Source organism: Lissotriton vulgaris, chromosome 4_1, assembly GCF_964263255.1.
Source record: "Lissotriton vulgaris chromosome 4_1, aLisVul1.2, whole genome shotgun sequence".
Classification (NCBI taxonomy): Eukaryota; Metazoa; Chordata; class Amphibia; order Caudata; family Salamandridae; genus Lissotriton; species Lissotriton vulgaris.
In genome coordinates, this window is record NC_141691.1 from 518345878 (window position 1) to 518371507 (window position 25630).

Consider the following 25630-nt stretch of genomic DNA (forward strand, 5'->3'; position numbering starts at 1 on the left):
GGGTACAGTGGTATTTTTAGGATTCAGGGCTAGGTTTGGGTTTTGGGGTACAGGGGTATTTTTAGGGTTCAGGGGTAGGTTTGGGTTTTGAGGGGCAGGGGTATTTATAGGGTTCACGGCTAGGTTTGGGTTTTGGGGTAAAGGGGTATTTTTAGGGTTTAGGGATAGGTTTGGGTTTTGGGGTACAGGGTATATTTATAGGCTTAAGATAGGGTTAAGATGGGTTAGTGTTTAAGGGTGTTGGGGTATTTTAAGGAGTAAGGGTGGGTTATGATTATGGGGAGCAGGGGTATTTAATGGGAGCAGGGTGGGATTAGCACACGATATGAGACATGGCATGAAAGGGCGGAACATACCACATGCCCCCAGCGTTTGTCACGCCACCCAGCACACGCCCACAGCACAATGCAGACACGCCCACAAGGAACTACTTTGCTGGCAGGGTTCTTTTACCTTTTAAATGAATATGGTGGGCATCTGCATAGCCTATGTCCTTCTGCTGCAACTGCCTTTTCCAACGCTGTATTTGGTGTTGTGATTGATGCTGTGGTTCCTGAGATTACCCGCCTCAAAGGTTTGGGCTCTCTCTTTATTATATTAGTATGATATATATATATATATATATACATATACATATATTACCTACTAGCGGTCGCCAGTAGGTAGTTATAGTTAGGAACTATTATCCATAGGCAATCCGCAACATTCTATTTGGAATAACTTTGGCGCCAGTTGACGTGTCTTCGCGAAAGTTTCAAAACTGGTGGCCTGCTCCGGTCCGCTCCTATCCTGAAAGTCTTGGGGTGATTTGTCAAGCGGGGGCTGAGAAAAAAGGGAGGTCCCAAAACGTGTTTTCCCCATGCAATTTTCCATAGGAACCGTTAATCGAGGCTACAGCCTGAACTGCTGAACGGAATTACACTAAATTTGGCAAAGAGGTAGAGTTTGATTCAGACTTGTGCCTTTTGGTTAAATAGTGTAAATTTGTTCAGTAGTTGCTGAGAAAATCAAAAGTAAAAACATAGATATATCTATGGCTGCGGTGAATCCGCGCATCCTGAGCCCACCCTTACGATCACGAGCTGTATGCTAATTGGCTGTCAACTGTTTGTTAACATTCCAAACCAGGAAGTGTTGGCAGCCATTTTGTGCCTCAGTAGAAGCGAGGCTCAAGAAATTAGTGGAATAAGTGTGCAAAACTTGTAAAGGGGGCAGGGTAGAAATATCCTGACCCTCTAGACCTGCTTAGGGGGTCCCACAAAAACATATTGTTTGAAAAAACAGAAAAATGTGCGCAGGGCGCATGGATCTTCTGCTAAAAAGAAAACATAAAAGCAAAGGGTGGGCTAAAAATTAGCCCTCGGGGCCAAATAGTGGGGGCAAAAAAAATATGTTTAATGGGGGCTCAGAGGGGGCCTCAAAGCCCCAGGGATCGCCATACCTTGGGGCTTTTTATATTGTGGGAGGGGGGCCGTGCAGCCCTCCTCTTGGAGCCGTTGAGTGCCCTGTGAAGCGTCACCCCCAGGGAGACTCCTGTAGTGTCTTGGGGTGCCCACCCTCGGGACACTGCTGTTTGCTATGGCAGGGCGGAGCTGAGGCTCCCATCCTGTCATACCAACGTTTGTTTGGATTTTCTGTTTCAATATGCAAACCAGATTAGTTTTCCACACAGGGAGCTGCATGTTAGCAGCTTCCCGTGTGGAAAAGTAATGCCGGCTCCTGAAAGACGTGGGGAGTCGGCTGGGACCTCGTGGGACATTGAAGCTCCTCCCACGGTCCCCAACGTTGCATATAGGTCCCGGGGGATGGGGTCCCCGGGGAAAATAGAAATTAGTGATAGGTGGTATTTTTTTTTTACTGGGAAATTAGGAGTTGCACACCAAGCGCGGTGTTCGGCGCTGCCCTATGGGTTGTTTAGATCTTTGGTGGCTCTCAAAAGAGCCCTTGTGTTTATTGAGAGATTTTGGTACGTAGAAGTAAGTATCGATGCAGAGTCTAAAGTTGATAAGGTAGACTCTGTTACCTTTATCTGTATAATGTACACCATCTCTCCAATAGATGCCATCCATATTGAAATGCAGATTGTTGTGGTTAATGGACCCCATCCTATAATTTCGGAGAAAAGCAGAAACCGATTTATTGACATGTTTCCTAGCTTTCTCAATCTGTGGCCAAATTTGATTGGACCAGTTCCCTGTCTGCCTTTGGCATATGTTAAAATAGATTAAGGCAGTTCGGGGGAAAAGTGACATAAAGCCTCCAAAGGTTTCCTTTATAAGCATTTCCAGACCTACCCCTGTCAAAGTGCCTAGGTCACTGCCACCACAGTGCACAATTATGAGGTCAGGGTGTTGGAGATGCAAAAAGGATTTAACCAATGGCATCAATTGGTTCCACTTTAACCCTCTCTGTCCAATCCATTTAATATCTATATTTGGCAAAGCAAGGTCTTTTTCAATGCCTCTATTTTCTGCATACCGTTGGCTCCAGAAAATGTAGCTGTGTCCCACAATCCACAATCTAATCATCTTGAAGGGAGGTCTGGATGTACTCAGAAGGTGTCTGAATGTGAAATGGCACTTTGAAAAGTAAGATTTTTCTAGAATGGTGGATATGATGCAGTTTTGAAGAAAGAAGAGGAATGATTGGCTATTTGAGAACATTGTACACTGAAAAGTAGGGTGCATGTTTCTGTTTTTTAAAAGCATGTTTCATATTGGTTAACAAAAACTGTTTGAAAGGAACATTACATATGATCAGCTGATATTTTAAAAAGTCAAGCACACTTGCTGTTTGGATTAGCAACATTGTGTGCTGAACTTGTGACCTGTGTGCTCAGTTGAGTGTTCCATGAACTGTTACTATGGTAACAGGCAGTAAACAGATTGTGGGTAGGGTTCAAACTTATGTCAATTTGAAAGTGTTGAAATGTGTAACCAATAGAAATGTGTGTTAGCTTTTGAATTAATGTGGGAAGCAATGTGATTTATATGTATATGAGTGCAGAATGAGAGGGAAAGATTGCCATTTTTTGGTTTTGCTAAGAGCAGTGCACTACAGACATTCTGTATAGGAAATTCTGGTGCTAATCAATTTGAAAGGTGAGTTATTCATTTGAGAGGGGTTGTATGTGTTGCCTTTGTTTTTAATAAGAGTAATGTGTTTCTCCTGCTAAAGTGCAGGGAGTAGTCTTGTTTGTCTAGAATCACATTGGGGCATATTAACAAGGGCCATTTTGCCGCATTGTTGGCTTTGAAAGCGAAAAATGCGGCAAAAATTACATCGCCCTATTTACTATGCTAGGGTGAAAAGGACCGTAAAGGGATTTTGATCAAACAAAATTGTTTAACAAAAACATTTAAATTCTTAGTTGTAAAACCCAGTATCAATGGAAGTCTCAAAGCATAAATGGACAACTTTGTAAGTTAATTCAATATATTGCACTAAGTGTCAATAAATAAAGAGCTATTAGTCTCTAGATAAAAATGGAATATCAAGACAGGTGTAGATAGAAAAAACACATTTTATCTGTACATTTTTATAAAATAGGGTACAAAACAGTATATCCAAACACAGTGTTACATGAAGTGCAAAGTCCAGATTGTAACAACTTCTCTGTAACAAGGGTACAAGCTTTTCTTCTTTAGATGTACTGAAATCGAAGAAAAAGCGTTGGTCGACGTTTCGGTCTTTTAGTAATCAATATATAACACCATCATCAGGACTAAATTAAATAAATACTCGTTGACCCCTTATTTGTTAAAAATCCTTAAGCATCACTACGTTTGCGTTTTAGTAGAAGAATCTCTTTTTACAAGGAGCAATGTCAGCTTAGTAACCAGAACAGTTGTTCTCACAGATAGCTTTCATGTAAAACGATAATCTCTTAGTTGGCAGCAAAGTCGCTAGTCTTGTATAAATTCAGACAGCGTAAAAGGGGTTCGGATACAAAGTTTTCCGTACATCTAGTCGCTTTCGTTTTTGCCAAAGCTATTTACTATGCAGCGCTGAAATGCATTAATGCATGTTAGCAGCTGCTTTGCTAACGCCTTGCCTCACATCTCCTATGTGATACAATGTAGGAGTTCCAAGAGGCAAGGTAGGTGTTCCTATGACAATAGAACATGGAAGAGGGCGTTACCACAATATTGTTGCATTTACAACGTGTCTATGGACTTGAAGAGCGACAGCAAAACTCACGCAAACCGCGGTGTATGCCGGATTTTACCGTCTGTTCTGAAATTGACTTAAGTATGCTTAATATGTGAGATGGATTGACATGTTAAGTCCACATTCTCATATTAACAAGGTTTTCACTTGCGAACATGAATTATCGCTGTATTTTTCACGAAATTGGTTCTTGTCGCCAATATAGCTGGATTTTTAAATCGGTTTTGGAAAACGTGTTGGTAATACCGTGCTAGCTCGGCAATTTAATCCAGGGATAGCAGGCATCAGGATAAACAGCGCTAGGCGTGCTTTGCGGGCATTATCGCTAATTCTTTTTAATAAGCCCCTTCATGTGTTTGCTGACAAATAACTGCTTTAAAATCTGTTATGTTGTGAAGTTTTAGTAGCATTAGAAGGCAGTCATTGCTTATGAATTTGCACAATTAGTGAGGCTTTCAGAGTAAAGTGCAGTATTGAAATATGTGGAATGTGTGCAGTTATATTACCTCTTCAAGACAAGTACATTTGTTTTAGTAAAGTCCAAGGAATCGTGTTGCTTGTCTAAAATTACATTGTGAGTCTGTGTGCATTTGGGAACTATTGTCAGAGAAGTATTTGGGTATTTCATGTCTTTGCAGACACATAACTGCTTAAAAACCTATCCTGTGCAGGGAGTAGTCTTGCTTTTGTAGAATCACATTGGGGCAGATTAACAAGGGTAATTTCACCACATTTTTGCCTTTAAAAGCAAAAATGCAGCGAAAATTACATTGACCTATTTACTATGTGGCGCTAACATGAATTAACGCATGTTGGGGCATTTTAACAAGGGCGGCGTTAAAAATTATCGCCGCTTTAGCGGCATAAAACTGCAGCTAAAGCGACGATAATGGGCTTGATAATATGCCCTTGAGAATTCCAATAGAAGTCCATGTTCTGGTGTGAACATGGGCTTCTATTGGAATTCTCCAGGGCATATTATCAAGGCCATTATCGCCGCTTTAGCGACAGTTTTCTGACGCTAAAGCAGCGATAATTTTATCGCCGTTCTTGATAATATGCCCTGCTACCTGCCGGTTTGATAACACCTCGCATCTCCAATGAGATGCAATGTAGGAATTCTCAGAATCAAGGTAGGTGTTCCTATGACAATAGAACATGGAAGAGGGCGTTGGACTTAAGGAGCGATAGCAAAACTCACGCTAACCGGGGTTTATGCTGGATTTTAATGTCTGCTCTGAAATTGACTTAATTTCAGTAACGGTTCTGTCGGGTATGAACCTGATTACTTCAAATCATGCGCAAATCTTTCAACATGTGAATAGCCATAGTTAAGTCAATTAACATGACCTCCAGAGTAAATCTTAAAAAGCAAATCCAAACAGACGAAAAGAAAGGAAAGAAAAGAAAAGAAAATGGTCATCAAAGGTTTTAATCACTGAATTATTTTTCATTCATGATTAGTTTTTTTCATATCAAGACCCTGTAAAAATGCATAGAAAATGACTCAATCATTAAGTGATACTCTGTGATAAAACTGCGCATCAATTGTAGTGAGTGAGATGTGACATATTGTGCACACGTGAAATAAGTGGTTTATATACAAGTGAGTGAGGGAGGGAGGGGGAGAAAAAGGGATTTCTTCAGGCCAGTTTTTTGATATTCAGTAGTTATTTAGTCCAGTGTGCCACATTAGTTTGCTTTAGTATACTGGATTCTGTTGACTGGTCCTATTATATTGTATCATCGACGTTTCCACCCTATTTGACGCCTTAGTTACGGGCCGCGAGAAAGGAGAAGGAGCGGCCTCCCGATCTGGTCTTTCTGGTGCGGGGGACCACGGCATAGGAAAGCTGGGCTGATCGTAGGGTTCTTTGGGGTGCGTGGAATTTGAGTCGGCTGTTCAGGTATGCTGGTCCGGTGCCGTGGAGGGCCTTGTGTGCGTGGGTGAGCATCTTAAAGGTGATTCTCGCCTCGACGGGGAGCCAGTGGAGTGTGCGCAGGTGCTGGGAGATGTGGCAGTGTTTTGGCAGGTTGAGGACCAGTCTTGCGGCGGCGTTCTGGATGTTCTGTAGCTTGCGGATGAGGTTTTTGTTTATTCCGGCGTAGAGTGCGTTGCCGTAGTCGAGTCTGCTGGTGACCAGGGCATGAGTGACTGTCTTTCAGTGTTCAAGGGGGATCCATTTGAAGGTCTTACGAAGGAGGCGGAGGGTGTGGAAGCAGTAAGGTGAGACAGAGTGGATCTGGCGGTCCATTTTGAGCTCGGAGTCCAGGATGATTCCCAGGTTGCGTGCGTGGTCTGTGGGAGTTGGCGGGTTTCCGAGGGCGGTGGGCCACCAGGTGTCGCTCCAGGCATCGGGGTTTGGGCCCATGATGAGTACTTCTGTTTTGTTGGTGTTTAGTTGTAGGCAGCTGTTTTTCATCCATTTGGCGACGGCTTCCATGCCTTCTCGAAAGTTGCGTCTGGCGGTGTTGGGCTCGTTGGATAGGGAGAGGATGAGCTGGGTGTCGTCTGCATATGACACAATGTTGAGTCCGTAGGTTCTGACGATGGGGGCAAGTGGAGCCATGTAGACAGGCAAGTGGAGCCATGTAGACGTTGAAGAGCGTCAGGCTGAGGGTGGAGCCCTGGGGGGCTCCGCAGGTGGTAGGTGTGGGGTCCGAGAGGAAAGGGGGGAGTCTGACCCGCTGCGTCCTGCTGGAGAGGAAGGAGCAGATCCAGTCGAGGGCCTTGTCCTGGATTCCTGCATCGCAGAGTCTGTGTATTAGGGTGCGGTGGGAGACTGTGTCGAACGCCGCTGATAGGTCGAGGAGGATGAGGGCTACTGTTTCTCCTTTGTCCAGGCGCGGATGTCGTCTGTTGCGGCGAGGAGGGCGGTTTCCGTACTGTGGTTTTTTCTGAAGCCGGATTGGGAAGAGTCGAGGATGTTGTGTTCCTCAATGAATGTGGCGAGTTGGCTGTTGATGGCTTTCTCGATGACTTTCGCTGGGAACGGGAGCAGGGAGATGGGTCTGTCGTTTTTGAGGTCGGTGGGGTCCGCTGAGGGTTTCTTTAGGAGGGGGTTGACCTCGGCGTGTTTCCAGTCGTCGGGGAACGAGGCGGTCCCCAGGGAGCGGTTGATGGTTTGGCGGAGCATGGGTGCAATGGTGTTGGCGGCTCTGTTGAAGATGTGGTGGGGGCAGGGGTCCGTGGGGGCCCCTGAGTGGATTGACTTCATTGTCTTCAGTGTGTCTTCGGTGGTGAGGGCTGTCCAGTCATTAATCGCTGGTTTCCGGGTGTCGGGGGTGGTTGGTGAGGGTTCAGTGTGTTGGTTGTCTTTGTCGAAGTTGTCGTAGATGCTCTTGGTTTTGTGGTGGAAAAAGATGCTGAGTTTGTCGCAGAGGTCTTGTGAGGGAGGGATGTCGGTAGACTCGCTGGTAGGTTGGCCGAACTCCTTGTATGTATGTATGTATTTTAATGCTTATTAAGCGCAGCTGTCACCCAGCGGGTATCCTGGCGCTGAGATCAGTTCCACCATCTGTTCTACCATTTATTCTGCTCTAGGGAAGAGAAAGGTTTTAAGGTCCTTTTTAAATAGAATCAAATTTTGACTGCTCCTCAGTGTTAGAGGTAGAGTGTTCCACATTGTGGCGGCCGTAAAACTGAAGGCGCGGCCGCCCATTCTCACTCTGTTTATTCTTGGGATTTTCACTAAGAACGCTGAGGCGGATCTCAGAGGTCTGGCAGCCTGATACCACGAAAAGAGATTTTGCAATGGTATTGGTCCTTGACCATGCAGTGCTCCAAAAATCAGGCACAAAGCCTTATAGGAGATCCTCTGCTGGACCGGTAACCAATGTAAGATTGCCAGGGCTCCGGCAGAAGAAGCCGAGCGAGGCAAGGATAGGGCTAGTTTAGCCGCCATGTTTTGAACCCTTTGTAATTTATGGATCAAAACCTTTGGGGCTCCTAGAAGTAGTGCGTTGCAGTAGTCTAACCTACTGAGGATGGTACTACGCACTACTTCTACTCTGGCTTCCCGCGGGAGAAGCGGCAGTATCTTCCGTAGAGCACGGAGCAGGCCCATACATGTCCCAACAGTCCTGTTCACCGAGACGTCCAATTGCAGGTTCGACTCGAACATGACTCCCAGATTGCGGGCCGAGTCTGCTGCCTCCACCGAGCCTGGAATGGAACTAGGCCAGAAGTCTTCCGGCAATGCGCAAGGGAGTCGGTCAGAAGAGCAGTGCAATATCTCCGTCTTTGCGCCATTGAATTGGAGTGAATTGGCTTGCAACCACTCTGCTGTGGCCGACATACACTGATGGAAGGTGTCCCTCGACACTGCCTCTGAACCCTCAAAAGAAAAAATCAATTGGGTATCATCGGCATAGTTGATGACTTGAATACCGAAAGACCTTATAAGTTGTATCAGGGGGCGGAGGTACAGATTAAAAAGAATCGGACTTATCGCCGAACCCTGGGGGACACCCTGGTTCACCTGGCGTATGGCAGAGCGGAACGGTGGTAATGTTACTGCCTGTTGTCTGTTATCCAGGTATGATGATAACCAGGCTAGTGCTGAGCCCGTTATTCCCGCATTACCGAGACGGCCCAGGAGGACCTCATGGTTCACCGTGTCGAACGCGGCCGACATGTCAAGCAGTACTAAAAATGCTGACTTGTCCCTGTCGACACGCGTTCGCAGATCATTCAACACGGTAACCAGAGCAGTCTCAGTACCGTGGCCCGGTCTGAAGCCAAATTGAGCTACATCCAGACTGGAGTTGGATTCCAGGAAGTTGGCCAAGGCTCTCGTAACCCACTTCTCTAAGATCTTTATCGCGAATGGTAGCAGCGAAATAGGCCTATAATTGGCTGGGCAGAGGGGGTCCAAAGTAGCCTTTTTTAGCAAAGGTGTTACAATAGCCAATTTCCAGCAGTCTGGTACAGATGCAGTAGCTAACGATTGGCAACAGATTGAGTGGAGCGGGGGAAACAGCTCGCCCTGAAAGGCCTTCCAGATCTTGTGCGGCATGGGATCAAGAGGAGAGCCAGATGATACACAGTTAGCCAGAGCACAAAACTCCTCCAGCGAGGGTATTGGAAAACTCGGCAACTGACAGGCAGACTCCTTGTTCATACTTGACTCAGAAGCCGGGTGGCCTGGGGACACAGAGGGACAAGAACCAGATGGCATAGGCTGCATAGAACCCTCAAAGCCCTTCAGAATGTTCCTAATTTTGTCATCAAAAGCTGTGGCTAAAAAGTCACAAAGCTCCTGTGACACCGGTGGAGATGGTATGGCACATGTAGGGTTGGCTAAGCTCTTTACCAATTTGAACAGGGTCTGTGATTTATTCGATGCCTTTGCCAATGTCTCTTCCAAGAATTTGGCTTTGGCATTTCTTAACTGGAGCTTATATTCCAGTAAGATGCCTTTATAGGTAGCCCTGTCCTGCTCTGAATACCCTTTCCTCCATGTGCGTTCCGCTTGTTTACAGCGTAGCTTCACCTGGCCGAGTTCCTCGGTGAACCAACCATTGGTCCCTCTGGATCTGTCCTTCAGTTTCCGTAAGGGTGCTACCTCGTCCAAGGTTGTTAAGATTCGCTGACAGAGGGCATCATAGCTCTCACCTACGCTGCCCTTTAACTCAAATGTTCGGGACAGGAACATAGGTTGCTTAATCTCCTTTAACAGGCGAGTCCATGATCGATTGAATGTAGTACTCCCCGAACTAACTGGTTTTGATAGGGCCGGCTGAGCTACAGTAAAGAGGATCAATGAGTGGTCGGTCCAGCATTGGGTTAAAATGTCCTTCACTAAGATTAGTTCATTGTCCGCAAACACCAAGTCCAGTGTATGCCCCTTCGTGTGGGTAGAGGAGAGGACAAGTTGTTCAAGTTGAATGTTCTCACACGCTTGGCAAAGTTCTCGAAAGGCAAGATCATGGGGCCCAGAGGGCCACAGATTAAAGTCGCCCAAGACAAGGAACTTAGAGTGGGAGTTTGAAAGATCATATATCAGATCGACCAGGGATTGAAGGGCCGCTGTAGTTGACGAGGGTGGTCTATAACACAACAGGCCGGCCATCCGCGTACCACCTTGGGTCCCGATAGAAAAGCCCATGAGCTCAAATCCCTGAATTTCCTTTATCACAAGCGGTAGGAGGGAGATTGAGTCTCTAAAAATACATCCGACTCCTCCTCCTCTGCCAGAGCCACGAGGAACGTTCCTCACGAGATATCCAGGTGGGCACGCCCACCCGAGTTCTACCTCGCAATCTGATGTGATCCAAGTCTCGGTCACAAACAGAATATCCAGGTGGGAGGATTCTATTACCAGGGCAATTTCCGCATAATGCTTAACTAGGGAGCGTACATTCAAAAGTCCACAGGAAAAAACCTGAGGTTGTACTCCTCCCTTGTTCTCGAAAGGAAATGCCAGCGGGTCCGTCGGAGAACTCGATGTGCCAGAGGTAGCCCTATGCACTGCACCGGACGCGTCCGAGACGCGAAAGGGCGCAAACGGGCTTACCTCTGGCGCACCTCCGGCGCGTCTACGGCGCGGCCGCTGCGCGCATCCGCTGCGCGTCTGTTTACACATACCTATTTATGGTATTGCGCCGCCCGGGCTTCCGGCTACTAGAGCCTCTAGCCCCACCCAATATGGCGCCTGAAGTGTCCCAAAACGTTAGCCCCCACCAAGATGGCGGACGGAAAATATCACCGGAACCCTGGAGCCCTGTCTAAAACCCCGCAAAATGCAGGTGGAGGGGCCGATTATGGTGCAAGAAAGCCTTACTCTTTCCCCGCGTTGCTGGCCAGGTAATTAATACACAGCAGTAGCGCGATAGTACATACAGAAAAAAGCGGCGCAGTTTAAAATCAAGATTAGCTAAAGTAGTAAATGATAAATTTAAAATAGCAGCAGTAAATTAGTAATGCGCGCGATGATGAGAGATCTAAGGCACTTACCTGGGGAGCCGCTTAAATAAGCTCTCCAGTGCCCGGGCTTCCGGCTACTAGAGCCTCTAGCCCCACCCAATATGGCGCCTGAAGTGTCCCAAAACGTTAGCCCCCACCAAGATGGCGGACGGAAAACACCACCGGAACCCTGGAGCCCTGTCTAAAACCCCGCAAAATGCGGGTGGAGGGGCCGATTATGGTGCAAGAAAGCCTTACTCTTTCCCCGCGTTGCTGGCCAGGTAATTAATACACAGCAGTAGCGCGATAGTACATACATTGATGATGCTGAAGAGTTCCTTGCTGTTGTGTGCGTGGGTGGAGATTCTGTCTTCAAACGCTTTTTTCCTCGTTTCTCTGATGAGTTGATGGTGGGCGTTGGTGGCGGCTCTGAAGTTGTTGTGGGCTTCTGTGGATTTGGTGTAACTCCAGGCTTTTTCGAGGCGGCGGCATGTGCGCCTGCACTCTCGAAGTTCGGTGGTAAACCATCTGGCTTTCTTGGCACGGGTATTGTTGTTTTTCTTGAGGGGGGCTATGGTGTTGGTGCTGTCCGAGATCCATCTATGCAGGGTTCGGGCTGCGGTGTTGGGGTCGTCGTTTTCTGCGATGGTTGGGGTGGAGTTGTTGAGTGAGGAGGTGAGCTGGTCATTCGGTGATTTTGGTCCAGTTTCTTTGTGGAAGCAGGTGCTGGTGTCTGTGGATGGTGGGTGTTCTGAAGGTGAAGTGGACGCAACGATGGTCGGTCCATGGGAGTTCGGTGGTGTGGCTGAAGGTGATGGAGTTTCCTGTAGTGAAGAGGGGGTCGAGGGTGTGTCCTGCTGAGTGCGTGGGCTCGGTCACGATCTGGCGGAGTCCAATGTTGTGGAGGTTGTCCAGGAGGCATGTGGTGTTGGGGTCCAGTTGATTGTCGAGGTGGAAGTTGAGGTCTCCCAGCAGGGTGTAGTTGGTGGATGCGATGGCCTGCGGGGAGATAATGTCTGTGATGGAGTTGGCAAAGGGTCCTCGGGGTCCAGGGGGTCGGTAGATGAGGGTTCCTCGGAGGGCGGCAGTGGGGCTGGCCAGTATCTTGAAGTGAAGGTGTTCCATCAGCTCTGTGGACTCGTCAGGGAGTGTGCTCAGGCAGAGGCTGGATTTGTGGATGATGGCGATTCCTCTTCCTGGGTGGGTGGGGCGGTCCTTCCTGGAGATCTTGTATCCTTGGGGGATGGCGATGGCGATGTCCGGTCCCGAGGTGGTGTTGGTCCAGGTTTTGGTGAAGAATGCTACGTCTGGGGTGGTGCTGTCGAGGAGGTCCCAGATTTCTGTGGCGTGTTTGTGGAGGGATCGGACGTTGAGGAGTATGCATTGCAGGGTCTTTGGTTCTGTAGTGTTCTTGTGGGCGGGTTGTGCTGGATCCGTGTTCTTGGCGGTGCTGCAGGTGTGCCGGCAGCTGTGACAGCTGAAGGGTCCATGGGTGTCGGCTGGTGATGCTAGCTTGCAGTTGTTGTTGCAGCCTGGGTTGAGTGCGTGGAGGGCTGCTGGGTCGTAGCGTTGGCGGGGCGGAGGTCCAGGGTTCCTGGTGCTGGTCGCGGACGGGTCGCAGACGGGCGCAGACGTGCTTGCCTTTGACGTGCCTTCGGTGCACCAGCGTAAACTTCTTATGGGGTGACCCAGTATCCCTCAGAACCTGGGCGATACAATAATATTGTCAACAATTGTTCTGTCGGGTATGTACAGAATTGCTTCAAATACTGTGCGTATCTCTAAACATATTTACAGCATAATGGTGTTACTCATTATGACTCTCGGTTAAATCATTCAGTGCAAACCAAACCTAGAAAGGGTCAGAACATGTTTTTAATCAGTGAATTATTTTTCATTCATGTTTCATCTTTCTGTTTTAAACTGACTCCTTAAATTATGCATTGAAATCATTTACAAAAATGGCGCATCAATTCAAAAGGGTGAAAATTGTGACATAAAGTGAAAATATTGTGACTTAGTGGCTTAGTGATAGAACAATTGGTGACTTATATACATGTGAATGGGGAGTATAGAAGGGAGGGAGGAAGAACAACTTAGAAAGCCAATCTCTGATTCAACAATTCTCTAGTCCAACACGCTATATTAGTTAGCTATGTTACGTTGGACTTGCAACTGGTGGTGCCATCAGAGTGAAAATACGCGACTAATTAGGAGCGTGGTGTGGCTAAAACACGGAAATCACACTGAAAGGAGTTGACTTAGTGTGGCAGGGCGCAAGAAAATTGTTCTTACCCTATGGGAGAAAAAGAGATAGGGTGTAAGGGTTAGGGACCTGTGAGGAAAGAAGCGCTTACCCATTTTGTTGTTTGGAGGCTTGTCAGGTTTGTCATACTCACAGTCTTTCTGGTCAGTGCTTGCCTTGTACCTGTTGTCCCGCCTAATTAGTCGCGTATTTTCACTCTGATGGCACCACCAGTACCATCACACCTAGCCGACTATAGTCCTCTCACCTTGCACTATAGATCCGGCCACCTAAGCATTGTTGACCATATGTCTAAATTGACTACTGACTCTCTCTGTAAATGTTTTGTCCTTGTTCTTAATGTTTGTTTGTACAGGTATGCATGAGAAGGGAATCCCCCTCTCACATATAGAAAAACGCCTTAGTGAGTGTATCACATAGTCTGTACCACAACACTAAGTCTGTTTTATTTCACCACACCTTTTTAAAAAGCGGTCCTGAGGAAAGCCAGAATACTCTAAGGCACTGGCTGAAACATGTCGACCATCTGAAGGACGCAGGGGGCAGTAACTCGCCACCCTCACGCGTCCTGTAGCCTTACTTTTAACCGCTGGTGACGGCTCAGTTATTAAAATTTAATTTACCCTCGGGTACTGGGACCACCACCAAGCCGTTTTAAATCACAACTCACCCAACCTCACTGCACTCTCAGCAATATACCAGCTCCGCTGTAATCAGGCGTCGTAGCACACCCGGGACATACTAGGTGTCACTGGGTGGGCCCGATGATGAAGCATGCCACCAACTAGGTTGATGGGTGAGGGCTTCATGAATACACCAACAAGGTGCCCGTGACAGAACTAATTTGAGTACTGCAACACTTTGGTCAACTTAAGCTAGTCCTCTTTGTTTAATCACATATAAACCCTCGGGGACTCGGACTAGCTAACTAGTCCTCTCTCTCCCTCTTGTTACACACAATTTGTTTCTATTGACATTGCTGGTCCTATGAGTTTCGGTCAGAATCCAATTTACGCCATTGTTTTAATTGATCAATTCTCTCAGTGGCCAGAAGTGAAATTTGTTCCCCATGTTTCTTCCAAGACTATTATTGATTTTCTTAATTGTATTTTTGAAAAGGAAGGATTTCCAGTTTCCATTTTGTCTGACAACGGAACACAGTTCACTTCTTGTGAAATGAAATCGTTTTGTAATGATCATGGCATAATTCATCAACGGTCATCTGTATATTATCCTCAGGGTAATGGGACGGTGGAAAGGTGGATTAGAGTGTTGAAGGAAGTCTACAATTGGCATTATGCAATGGTCAAAATTGCTATGATGCTGTCAGAAAACTTTTGTGGAATTACAGAAACACTCCCAGAAGTGATGGTGACCTGTCTCCTTTCGAAAAGATGCGTGGCAGAAAGAGCCTTTGCAACATGAGTCAACAATGGATGAGAGACCTGATCAGTGGGAAAGATGTTGTTTGTGGGTCCTGTGTAAAATCTTCCACAGTTGGTGTTCCCTATAACATCAGGGATTGGGTGCGTGTGAGGAAATCTGGTTTTATTAGATCGGGTGAATCTCGTTTTTCTGATCCCATGCTTGTGGTTAGAGTTGGAAAACAGGTCGTGGAGTTGTCGGATGGGAATGTTTGGAGTCTTTCAAAGGTTGTTAAGGTTCCCAAGTTTGATGATGTTTCAGGTTTTCATCAGCAAGGGAGGGTTTTGGGTTCTTCAGGTAAATCGCGTAGTCCTTTACGTGAAAATGTACATCAAGGTGGAATGTCTTCCCACAGTAAGAATCAACCCAGGATTGGTCATAGATTAAGATGTGCACCTGTTTGGTGTAAAGACCATGTAATGAGGAAATAGTCCATAGATATATGCAGAGCATGTTTTATCTTTTATTATAATGTCTGCTTTCTACTTGTTATACTTTTTTCTGTTAAGTTTTTGTTATATTTCCTTATCATATCTTTGTTTCTTTTAAGGAGGGAGATGTGTGGTGTCCTCGTGCCATCTGTTCATGTTTGGAACTCGGAACACTCGGAGTGAAGAGTGTTCCGAGAGCTCCAGATACAACGGTTGGCTCAGGCTCTTAAGATGTTTCCTGTGCTTCTTCCAATAAATTATTATGAGGTCACAGTTCGGTAAAACTCAGTGCATGTAGAATCAATTATGAGCCAGAGTCATTGTTCTGGGATTAGCGGCAAAGAGCAAAGTCAGGAAAGTAATACAACGGTTGGCTCAGGCTCTTAAGATGTTTCCTGTGCTACTTCCAATAAACTATTATTAAATATACTATTCGATCTCCTGGATGTTCCTTACCGAGATCACTTCAGCTTTGTAGACGCATCACCAACATTGTTTCAAAGATCTTCACATCCATGTTGAGTAGGGAAATTGCTCTGTATAACCCACAGTTCTCCAGGTTTTTCTCCAGTTTAAGCATGAGTGAGAATTTGGCATCCGTCAGGTTGGTAAACTAATTTTAGACATGGATGCCCATTTGCTGTACAGCCTAATCATAACCACGAGTACAGACAGGCAACCTTCTCCAAAAAAGCAAGTGTTAGCCATCTGGATCAGGGACCTAGGGAAGCGCTGGATCTTTATAACAATGTTGATCTCCTTGGACATCTGTTCCTCAACCGGTTCTTTTTTCCCCATCGTTAGTGTTCACATGAGCACACGAGATGCTTGTGAACGTATTAGATTGGCTGTAGAATTGGCAAAATTGTTGAAGTTCATTCCTCTAATTTTTATGTCGTCCTGCATTATCCATGTCTGCCACTACAAAGTGACATTCATATTGGACTCTTAGGCCTTCATTACGATGGCAGTCGGATGAGCGGCTGATTGCCATCGCCGCGGGCAGGTGTCCATCTGACAATGAGTCGACAATCCCACCTGTCCAATTAGGATAGGACTGCCAGCACGGCAGTCGGAATGGGCCTTTTTGTATTGCAGCTTGCCCTGCGTCCCAGGAAAAGGGCTGCAGCACAAGTTGCAGTAAAAAACAGGCACTTTTCAAACATCCATGTACCTTGTACCAGGCACCATGGATTCTGCACTGTGATTTGGTCTGAATCCTAATAGAATGGTATCGAGGAGCTGGTGGTTGGCGGGATGGCTAGCAAGGCATGTGTTGATGGGTTTTTCTAACACCTTGGCTGGAGGATGAAGATCAGTCTGTAGTACATGAGCTTGTATGGTTGTGCTGAGGGCTTCTTCAGGAGGGCGTTGACGGCTGTGTATTCCATATTTCAGGGAAAGGGGGTGTGTTGATGAAGGTGTTGAGGATTGGACTGAGCACTTTGCTGATGGGGGCTGAACCTTTGTCGATGGTGTGGTGGGGCAAGGATCTGGCTGGGCCCAGAGTGGATATTTCTGAAACCATGAGACTTGTTGAAAGGTTGATGGGGTCCAGTTGTGTGTTGAAGTTGCTGCAGATGGCTGTGATTTTACTGCAGAAAGGTTCTCAGGCACACAGTCCACGATGATTGTGAAAATGAATTTGCTTCTGTTTGAGCTGCTTTTGATGTAGTCATCTAGGCATTCTGAGTTCCTCCACATACCAGCTGGTTGCAGTGTGTGCTGGGGCAGTGGGTGTGGTGGTGCAGGTGAAGTGGCAGGAGGTGTAGGCAAAAGCTCCATCTGTGTTGTGTGGTGTAGTGTGGCAGAAGGGCGGTTAGCTGCGGCTGAGGTTGAGAGCATGGAGGAGCGCAGAGGGGTAGCAGTTGGTTGGGGAGGACCAGGGTATCTGGCACAGGGCGAGGTTTAGGATTGGACGGGCTTGCCTTTGGCACACCTTCAGTACACCAGCGACATGCCTGCTGCATGCTCGTGCTTCAGATACCATTAAGTAGATCCAGGGGTTGCACAGGGGTTGGTGGGCTGGGCTAGGAGGGATGCAGAAGGCAGGAGCTGGAAAGCGGGGTAAGGTACGAGGAGTAGTTATGTAGTGGTGGTGAAGAGAAGGAGGTGGGTGTAGAAATTGCGGGAGCAGGGAAGACAGGGAACAAAGACTGGACAGAATGGCAAAGAAACATGGGTGAAAATTAAAAGAAAGCACTTTCACAAAATGAGAGCAAGCAAAGATGCAGAAACAAGGCAAAAAGGCAAGAAAATAGGTCGAAAAGCAAGGAAAGCACTGGCACAAAATGAGAGAAGGCAAAGATGCAGAAACAAGGCAAAAAGGCAAGAAAATAGGTCGAAAAGCAAGGAAAGCACTGGCACAAAATGAGAGAAGGCAAAAACAAGGGCACAGAAACAAGACTAAAAGGCAAGAAAACAATAAAGACAATGGCACAAACGAGAGAAAGGTAATATTGACACAAACATGGCAAACTAAATGGCAAAAGGGGTGAAAGCAGTCATGATGAAAAGAGAAAACCATGAGACCAGTAGACTTACATTTCCCGGCTACAGCGTCATAACACCGATCTGCTGTCCTTGATTCTAGTGGCCATTTCTACACATAAATGTAACCTTATTGCTTGTTTAATTTCTCATGCAAAAGCAATGCACTTGGCAACTGCAATAATAAAGAATCTAAAAAGCTGATATTGGTATACAATTGCCTTAAACACTCTTAGCTCATCAACAAAGTCAAGCCCTTGGTCATGTATGCGCTTATGCGCTTATTGACAAATAAAGTGTGACTGTACAAGTCTATATTACTGTTTTACTTATCACTATTTAATGTGCTTACTTTGCAGAAACTCCTGACAATGCAATAGATTCTACAGGTCTCATATTAACAATCAAGCAAGAGGAAACTTGTACTGGTGAATGGGAAACTATTACCACAGCAAGTAAGTGAGAAGAATGTGGGAGGTTTTTAATGCACCAAGATGTTTTGTGTTAAACACATTTTAAACAAATGCACATTTTATGTGAGGGAGGAGGACTGGTGCATTCAAATGTGCACTCCATGCAATAATTTTCATGCAAAAAAAGCCCGGTGAAAGGCACATGGGTGACTGTGCAGCCGCCAAAGGAGTAGCGCAATTGAGGACCTCATGGGTTCCCTTAGTAGTAGATTGCAGCCATCTCTATAGCCAAGTGTTTACTTTCCAGGACTGCTGAGGGGGAGTGGCTGCATTCTTTTTGTGGACAACGTTAGAATAATACTACTTTCCATACAGAACGGTTCGGGACCTTGTCAAGAGCACTGGAGTGAAAGAGACTTGCCAAGCAAAGTACAGCAAATAGATAAAGATCATAGTCATTTTGCTGCATGACGTGACTTGTGTATGCTGCATAAACTTGTCCGTTCTGTCTTCTCGATTACTTGTATTCTTGCATTTATAGTTTTCTGTTTATCGTTGTCTTTTGGTTGTTGTGCTTGTTTTTGAAGTGCCTGTGCCCATCCTCGTCTGACTTGGCTATATATGTTTAGGGTGATCTCCTCTTGAGAATGTCTTTGTTTATACTGCTGAAGTGCCTATGGGAACAAGGATGAAGCCGTTTAGGGATATGTAGGAGATAGGTTAGTTTGTGCCAAGTTAATGTGGTCTGGCTTTACTATCCTCACACAAGGCACATTCAGCAGAAGACACTCCTTTTTATCTCTCCTCTACTGACTGACTATATTTAGCTGTCTCTTGTCGCAGACCTGCTGTGGACAATACCAATTCTTACAATAGGCTTTGAGCCAGCCCATTGCATGCCATTGGTTGCCTTTCTTGTCATTCTCATTTGCTTGCATCGTATTTGATGGCTTTTTTTCTTTTCTTCCTTTTCATGTGTTTGTCCCTTCCCTGGAGCATATCTTCTTTGCTCTCCTTTTGATTTGATTACATGTATCCTTTCATGGCTCACGTTCTGGTAACAGTTTTTTATTTTATCTGTAGCTCAACTTAAAAAATATATATATTTAAGCCCTCCCCCCATCTTCTCCCATGCTCCCCCGAGCTTGTTTACCACTCGGCTGAGTTTACACCCCTCCACTGTTGCTTTCCAACTCTTCCTCATCACATCCTTTATAAAAGAAACCATAACATATGTGTGCTTGTACAATGATGCCTGTGAATTTTCACACCACTTATTATTTTCTGTTGCTGTTACAGTTCTGCATTGTCAATAAGCATGTTTTTGTTTTGCCAATGCGAAAAACCATCAGCAAAATGCAGTATCAAGGCCAGTACATCTTCGTTGACAAAGCCAAAAGGCGAGACCTTGTGCGCATTACCAATGCTTGTTGTTGGATGTATCCTTGTGTATATGTAAGGGCATTTGTACAGAATTTATTTTGCATGAGAGCAACTAAGAACTTAATAAGGGTGGGGGTCCGGGTTGTTTAATATGAGGCAGCATAGTCAGGCCAAGACTCCACAAAGAATGCCATTCTGATCCTGAGCTCTGCCAATAATCAATTGATGATCACCATTCGTTGGACTCTAAACTCTCATAAATTCTTCATCTTTTACATAATTTGTGAAAAATTCCTATGGTCATATGGATAAATATTCATCACACTGACCATCTCAGCAAGCTTAACATTGCCTTCATGAAGTGTATCTAGGCTTTAGGCATTCATTCTAGCAGTATAGTCTCTGATTATGAAACTAAGTATGGCACCAGAATTTCTCACTTTGACAATATTTACAGACTTGCATGTGTTTTTCTTATACTTAATTCCATTGCAGTGGCTTCGAGGGAGCCCAAGGCAAAAACATGGTCTCTGGTATTGGAATAGAATTCTCATGCTACTTCTTAAATCTTGTCTACTTAACTCTCAGTAGTATGAAGGCATTAATAATACCGGTGAGCTGGTCTGGACACTCAGAATATAGTAATGACCATATATACAGGTATGTCCAGACAGCGTTTTACATTCTAAAAAGAAGTAGACATAAGAGAACGTACTGTACATGAAATACTGATAAACAAATAAACCCAGGACACTCTAGCTCCTTCCTAGTCAGAGTTCTGACATCAATTACTGTGTAGTACGTATGTACTAAGTGCTATACTTTCTTTTAACACTAAATTAAGGCATAGGGATTGTTGGTGATCAACTTGGCAAGTTTGGCTGTTAAGCTCACAGGCATAACCATAACCATTGAGTGTTCCATATGGACGAAGTCACAAGTGTGCTTCCAGTTTCAGACCATTACAATCAGCATCAGTCCTTGTCCCACGGAGGTGCAACCTAAACAATCACTAGTTTTGCAGTCTCATAAAGATACTCTTCAGAGGGGTGACGTTTCACCTTGCTATTCTTCAAAGTGAAATAAGTCTATGTTTGAGGCATGTGTGCTGTAGATACACATGCTATGCATTCTCCTGCTATCTAATGTTGAGTCCAGAATTTGCAAGTTGTTTTTCTTCGAAAGAAGTCTTTCCTAGTTTCAAGGTAAAGTGACTCCTCCTTTCGGTGATAGTGGGCAAGGGTATCCATTCCATCGTTAGACTGATTTTTTCCACCATCAAGTTCGGACGTGTATTGCGGTGCTCCGGTTCGAAACCATTCTTTGGGTTCACATCGGTGCCCAATCCACTCTACCCTCAACGGTATTGTTCCGTACACGTTCCCCATCTTTTGTATTTATTCGGTCAACAAAATCTCCAATTTTGACCCGAAACTTTTGTGGGCGGCCTACTGGCCTAACCACGTCGGTCCAGCTCTTCATTGATGGACTGGACCCCTTTCAAGTTCTGTCCTCTGTGCCTCGCCAAGTACCCATGCACCGACTCGCACCAGGTTTGTAACTGGTGCTTGTCTCCAGAGCACAGGGAAGAAGACTGAGAGGGGTGCAAATTGTTTCGGTCAAAAAAAACTCTCTGCGAACCTCGGTCTCGACGTCGGGTGATGCAGCGCCAACACGTCGACAACCCTCCGGATATATTCAATAAAGACTCCAGGCATGACCTCGACCCCTCAACCACTGAGGAAGAAGAGGCCTTCTCCATGTCAGACTCCAATTCAGAGTTGCAGATAGACCTCGACCTCGACGATGTGCGGCAGGGACAGGGTGACGTGAGTACAGAAGACTCCTGCCCCATCCACCCACTCCCAAAAAATCTAAGGCTTCGGCACCACCTCTGCCTTCTGGCCAAAGTCAGCACCAATACGATGTTTCTGACGCTTTGTCTTCTGGCTCAGCACCCAAACATGTTGTCAAGCCTTCTTGCTCGGGACTGAGACGGCCGATATCCACCTCGGAGCAAAAACCTTCCAGTTCCAAGTACAAACTCGGTTTGGAGCCAAAACCCTCCTCGTTGAAAAAGAAACAGCCTTCGGAATAGAAACCTTCCATGCCGAAAGGCCATTTCACCTCGGCCCCCAAACCGCTGGTGCTGAATAGCAATGATGTCCCTCCAGCACCTTCCGATCCGAAAATAGACATCGTACCATCCAAACTGGATCCCAAACAAAAGAAACTGTACATTAATCCTGATACTGTTCATATTCATGCCAAGCTACCGTCTAAGCACAAGCCTCGTGATGACAACAGCCATTACAAAATCCCTTTGAGGAGTAAAAATGTTGGTACCAGCCCTTTTCATCCACCACAGCAATCTACAGCAAACGCCACCCTCCTCTCCACTTTCAGATCCTTTGCACATCACGCCTCATGACTCTCCACTATCTCACTATGAAGGAGATGACATTGATGAGGAAGACACACTCTTACCAGGGAAACCGTGGAAGGATTATGCAATTGACCCTCATTGGAAAATGATCCAGACCTTTACCCTGCCAAGCCTTCTCCAGCTGACACCAATGTATCCTATCAAGAAATTATTGCCAGGGCCACACAATCCCATGGGGTGGTACTCCACAAAGAATCATTAGAAGAATTTGTTTATTTGAGACACTAGGATCCACACACAGGTATACCAAACACTCCCTATGCTCAAAGGAATGAAGAGGCATGCAGGCGAAAAACTTTTAAAGACCCTGTACGTGCACAAATCCTGACTCCTAGAGTCAACAAAAAATACAAACCTTCCCCGACAGATCCGGTATTTATTAAAGGCCATTTACCACTTGACTCCCTAGTAGTATTTAATGCCCTCAAGCGAGCTAATTCTCAAATCTCGTGGGACGCTCCTCCCCCAGTTAAGTAATCAACACTCCTTGATGCTTCTGGCAAACGCACAGCTGCTCAAGCTGCCAATCACTGCTGGAGTATTGCCAACACTCAGGGCCTTTTAGCCAGATACGACAGGCTGCACTGGGAGGAAATGGAGCAATTGCTATAATATCTCCCAGATGAGCATAAGGCCCGAGACTTGGTCCAAGCAGGAGAACTAATTTCAACTCTTTCATAAGGTGTGCTCTAGACACTGCTGACACCACAGCTAGAGAGGTCAACACTAGTGTCCTACTCAGAAGGCATGCTTGGTTAAGGATCTCAAGTTTTAAGCCTGAAGTCCAACAATTTATTTGAAAATACACCTTTTGACAAAGAACCTCTTTTTGGCCCTGAGGTAGATCAAGCACTTGAAAAAATGAAAAAGGACACGATGTAGCAAAGTCCATGAGACAAACAGGGTCTCCTTCCAGCGCTACTTTTACCGGGGAGAGTTCAAGTCAACACCCTCATACCAAAACACTTCCCCATACAAGGGTAACAACCAATCCTCTTCCTCAATAAGCTTTTTCAGAGTTTTTGAGGGGGTATAGAGGAAACAACTCTAAGGGCAGGGGCAAGGGCACCACACTGCGTAACTCCCCTTCCCCTAATAAACAGTGACTTCCCTACCCTTTCCTCTGACTATTCCACACCTGTCGGGGGAACACTTCAACAATTTCTCCCTTTTTGGCAATCTATAAGAACCGACAGATGGGTGCTTGGAATTATCCAACATGGTTATTGCCACAAGCTTACCGCCAATCCTCCAAATATTCCACCTCACTCTCACAAATTGTCCCCAGACCACTTGCTGTTGTTCGAACAAGAAGTGCAATCTCTCTTACTGAAAGGAGCCAAAGAACCAGTTCCACTTCAGTACCAAGGTGCAGGGGTTTGCTCTCTCTACTTTCTCATCCCCAAAAAAGATGGCTCTTTAAGACCTATTCTGGATATCAGAAAGTTGAACCAATACATACTTTCAGAGCACTTTCACATGGTGACCCTTCAACAGGTACTTCCACTTTTACAGCAGAGCGACTTTGTCTTCTCTAGACATAAAAGATGCATATTTTCATGTTCCAATTCATCAAGCTCACCTCAAATGTCTCAGATTTGTGATAGCAGGCAAACATTACCAATTCAAAGTACTCCTGTTTGGCATGACTGCTGCTCCCAGATTATTTACCAAATGCCTAGCGGTAGTCACAGCTCATCTCAGAAGACAGCATATTCACGTCTTCCCCTTCCTAGATGACTGGCTGATCAAAGCCAGCACTTACCAAAACGGTCTAAGACACACTCAGACCACAATAGACCTGACACACTCAGACCACAATAGACCTACTTCATCAACTGGGCTTTATGGTCAATGCATAAAAATCTCACCTGCATACTTCACATACGCAATCTTACCTAGGAGCCAGTCTAGACAGTTGCAAAGCTCTAGCTTCTCCCAATGTATCCAGAATTCACAACATTCAGTCTATGATATCCAACCAATCAATACCAGCAAGAGTGTTCATGCAACTACTGGGAATGATGTTTTTTGCATCGCAATTGTACCCCATGCAAGACTCCACATGCGTCCTCTACTGGAGTGTTTGGCACGTCAGTGGAATCAGTCACAGGGTCTATTAACCAATCTAGTGTTGGTAGACGGCCGCACCCATCGCTCTCTGCAGTGGTGGAGCCCACAAAATTTATCAGGATGGCCTTTCATCAAGCCTATTCCACAGATCCTGCTCACAGCACATGCATCTCTGACAGGTTGGGTTGCCCCTCTCCAGGATAACACAATACAACGCCTGTGGTGCAACAGGCACAAAAGTCTCCACATCAACCATCTATCTATCTATGGCTTCAGATCTGGCCACAGTACTGAGTCTGCTCTGGGGTTACTGAACACCTCAGGTTACAACTTGACTCCAGGGGTACCTCTGCCCTCATCCTTCTAGATTTGAGCGCCCTCATCCTGCTAGATTAGACCATCTCGAAGCCTCTGACATTATGGGTCTGGCTCTGAGGTGGCTGACCTCCTTCTTAAAGGACCGTACTTTTCAGGTCTTTTGGAACAAAGTGAGGTCTAACACTCTAGCCTTAACCTCCCGAGCTCCTAAAGGCTCTATCTTGATCCCGTTATTTTTCTATATATATTCCCGCCCTCTGGCCGACATTGCTAAGAAGTCGGGTTTGACTATATTTTCCTATGCCGACGATACACAGATTGTTCTCTCTGTTTCTGCTGCCCAACACCAACATCCTTCCTTGTTGCAGCTTGGCTTCAGGAATGTCTCTTCGTGGCTGTCTAGTAATTCTCTTAAGCTTAATAACACCAAAACCGAGGTGCTCATTCTGGGTAATAACCCAGAGTTTAGGGAAACTAAACATTGGCCTGATAATTTGGGCCTGGTACCTGCCTCTGACCCCAAAGTAAAAACCTGGGTTTTATCATTTATAAATAGCTCTCCCTCAAGCCTCAGGTCTCCAGGGTTACAGCATCTTGCTTTGCTACTCTGGTGGAGCAAAACAATCCTCTGGCTAATTCCACCCCCAGCTCAGAAAACAGTCCTGCAGGCTTTGGTGATTTCCAGGGTAGACTACAGCAATGTGCTGTACCTACATCACTTACAGGTCATTCAAAATGCTGCTGCTCGCCTTCTTTTCCATCTGCCTAGATATGCTTCTGTGTCCCCTCAGCTCCACCAACTCCACTGGCTTGGTTTTAACAAGCGTATTGAGTTCAAGGCCCTATTGTAGTGTAGTTCCTATATTCCCAATAGGCTCTGCGCATTGGAATAACATAAACGGTAGTATAGACGTAGGACTGAGGTCGACTAGGTCTCTACTGAATATGTTAGACTTAATTATAAATGCCAGCTAGCTCAGAAGTCACTAGAAACTTTCTCGAGTGAACAGGAATGAGTTAACTTTCCTGAATAGACAAGAAGGGATTAGCTTCTGACAACCGCATAAACATGACAACTTTGCTCCCTCCAGAATAAGGAGTATATCTCCAGAGTCGTGTGAAAACAATAGATAGCTATTTCACTCAGTCAATCATGCATGCTTAGTTTCACCAGAGTGCAGAGAAATAGAGAGACGGACGTTTTCAATAAAAGTGATTATTTATTGAGCAGTCTTCTTTCTCATGCAAGAGAAATGAATTGCCACAATTGCAATACTTATCATAAAGTAAAGTGCGTACAGTAAAAGG

General features: G+C 45.7%; 1 pseudogene across 1 annotated transcript in view; it reads left to right on the forward strand.

The window, feature by feature from the left end:
- LOC147718916 (uncharacterized) overlaps nucleotides 1–25630 on the forward strand; it is a 288616-nt pseudogene that overhangs the window by 173429 nt on the left and 89557 nt on the right. Inside the window, exon 4 of the transcript XR_015310016.1 lies at nucleotides 18049–18144. The product of XR_015310016.1 is annotated as an uncharacterized LOC147718916 (transcript). The remainder of the gene's footprint in view (nucleotides 1–18048; nucleotides 18145–25630) is intronic.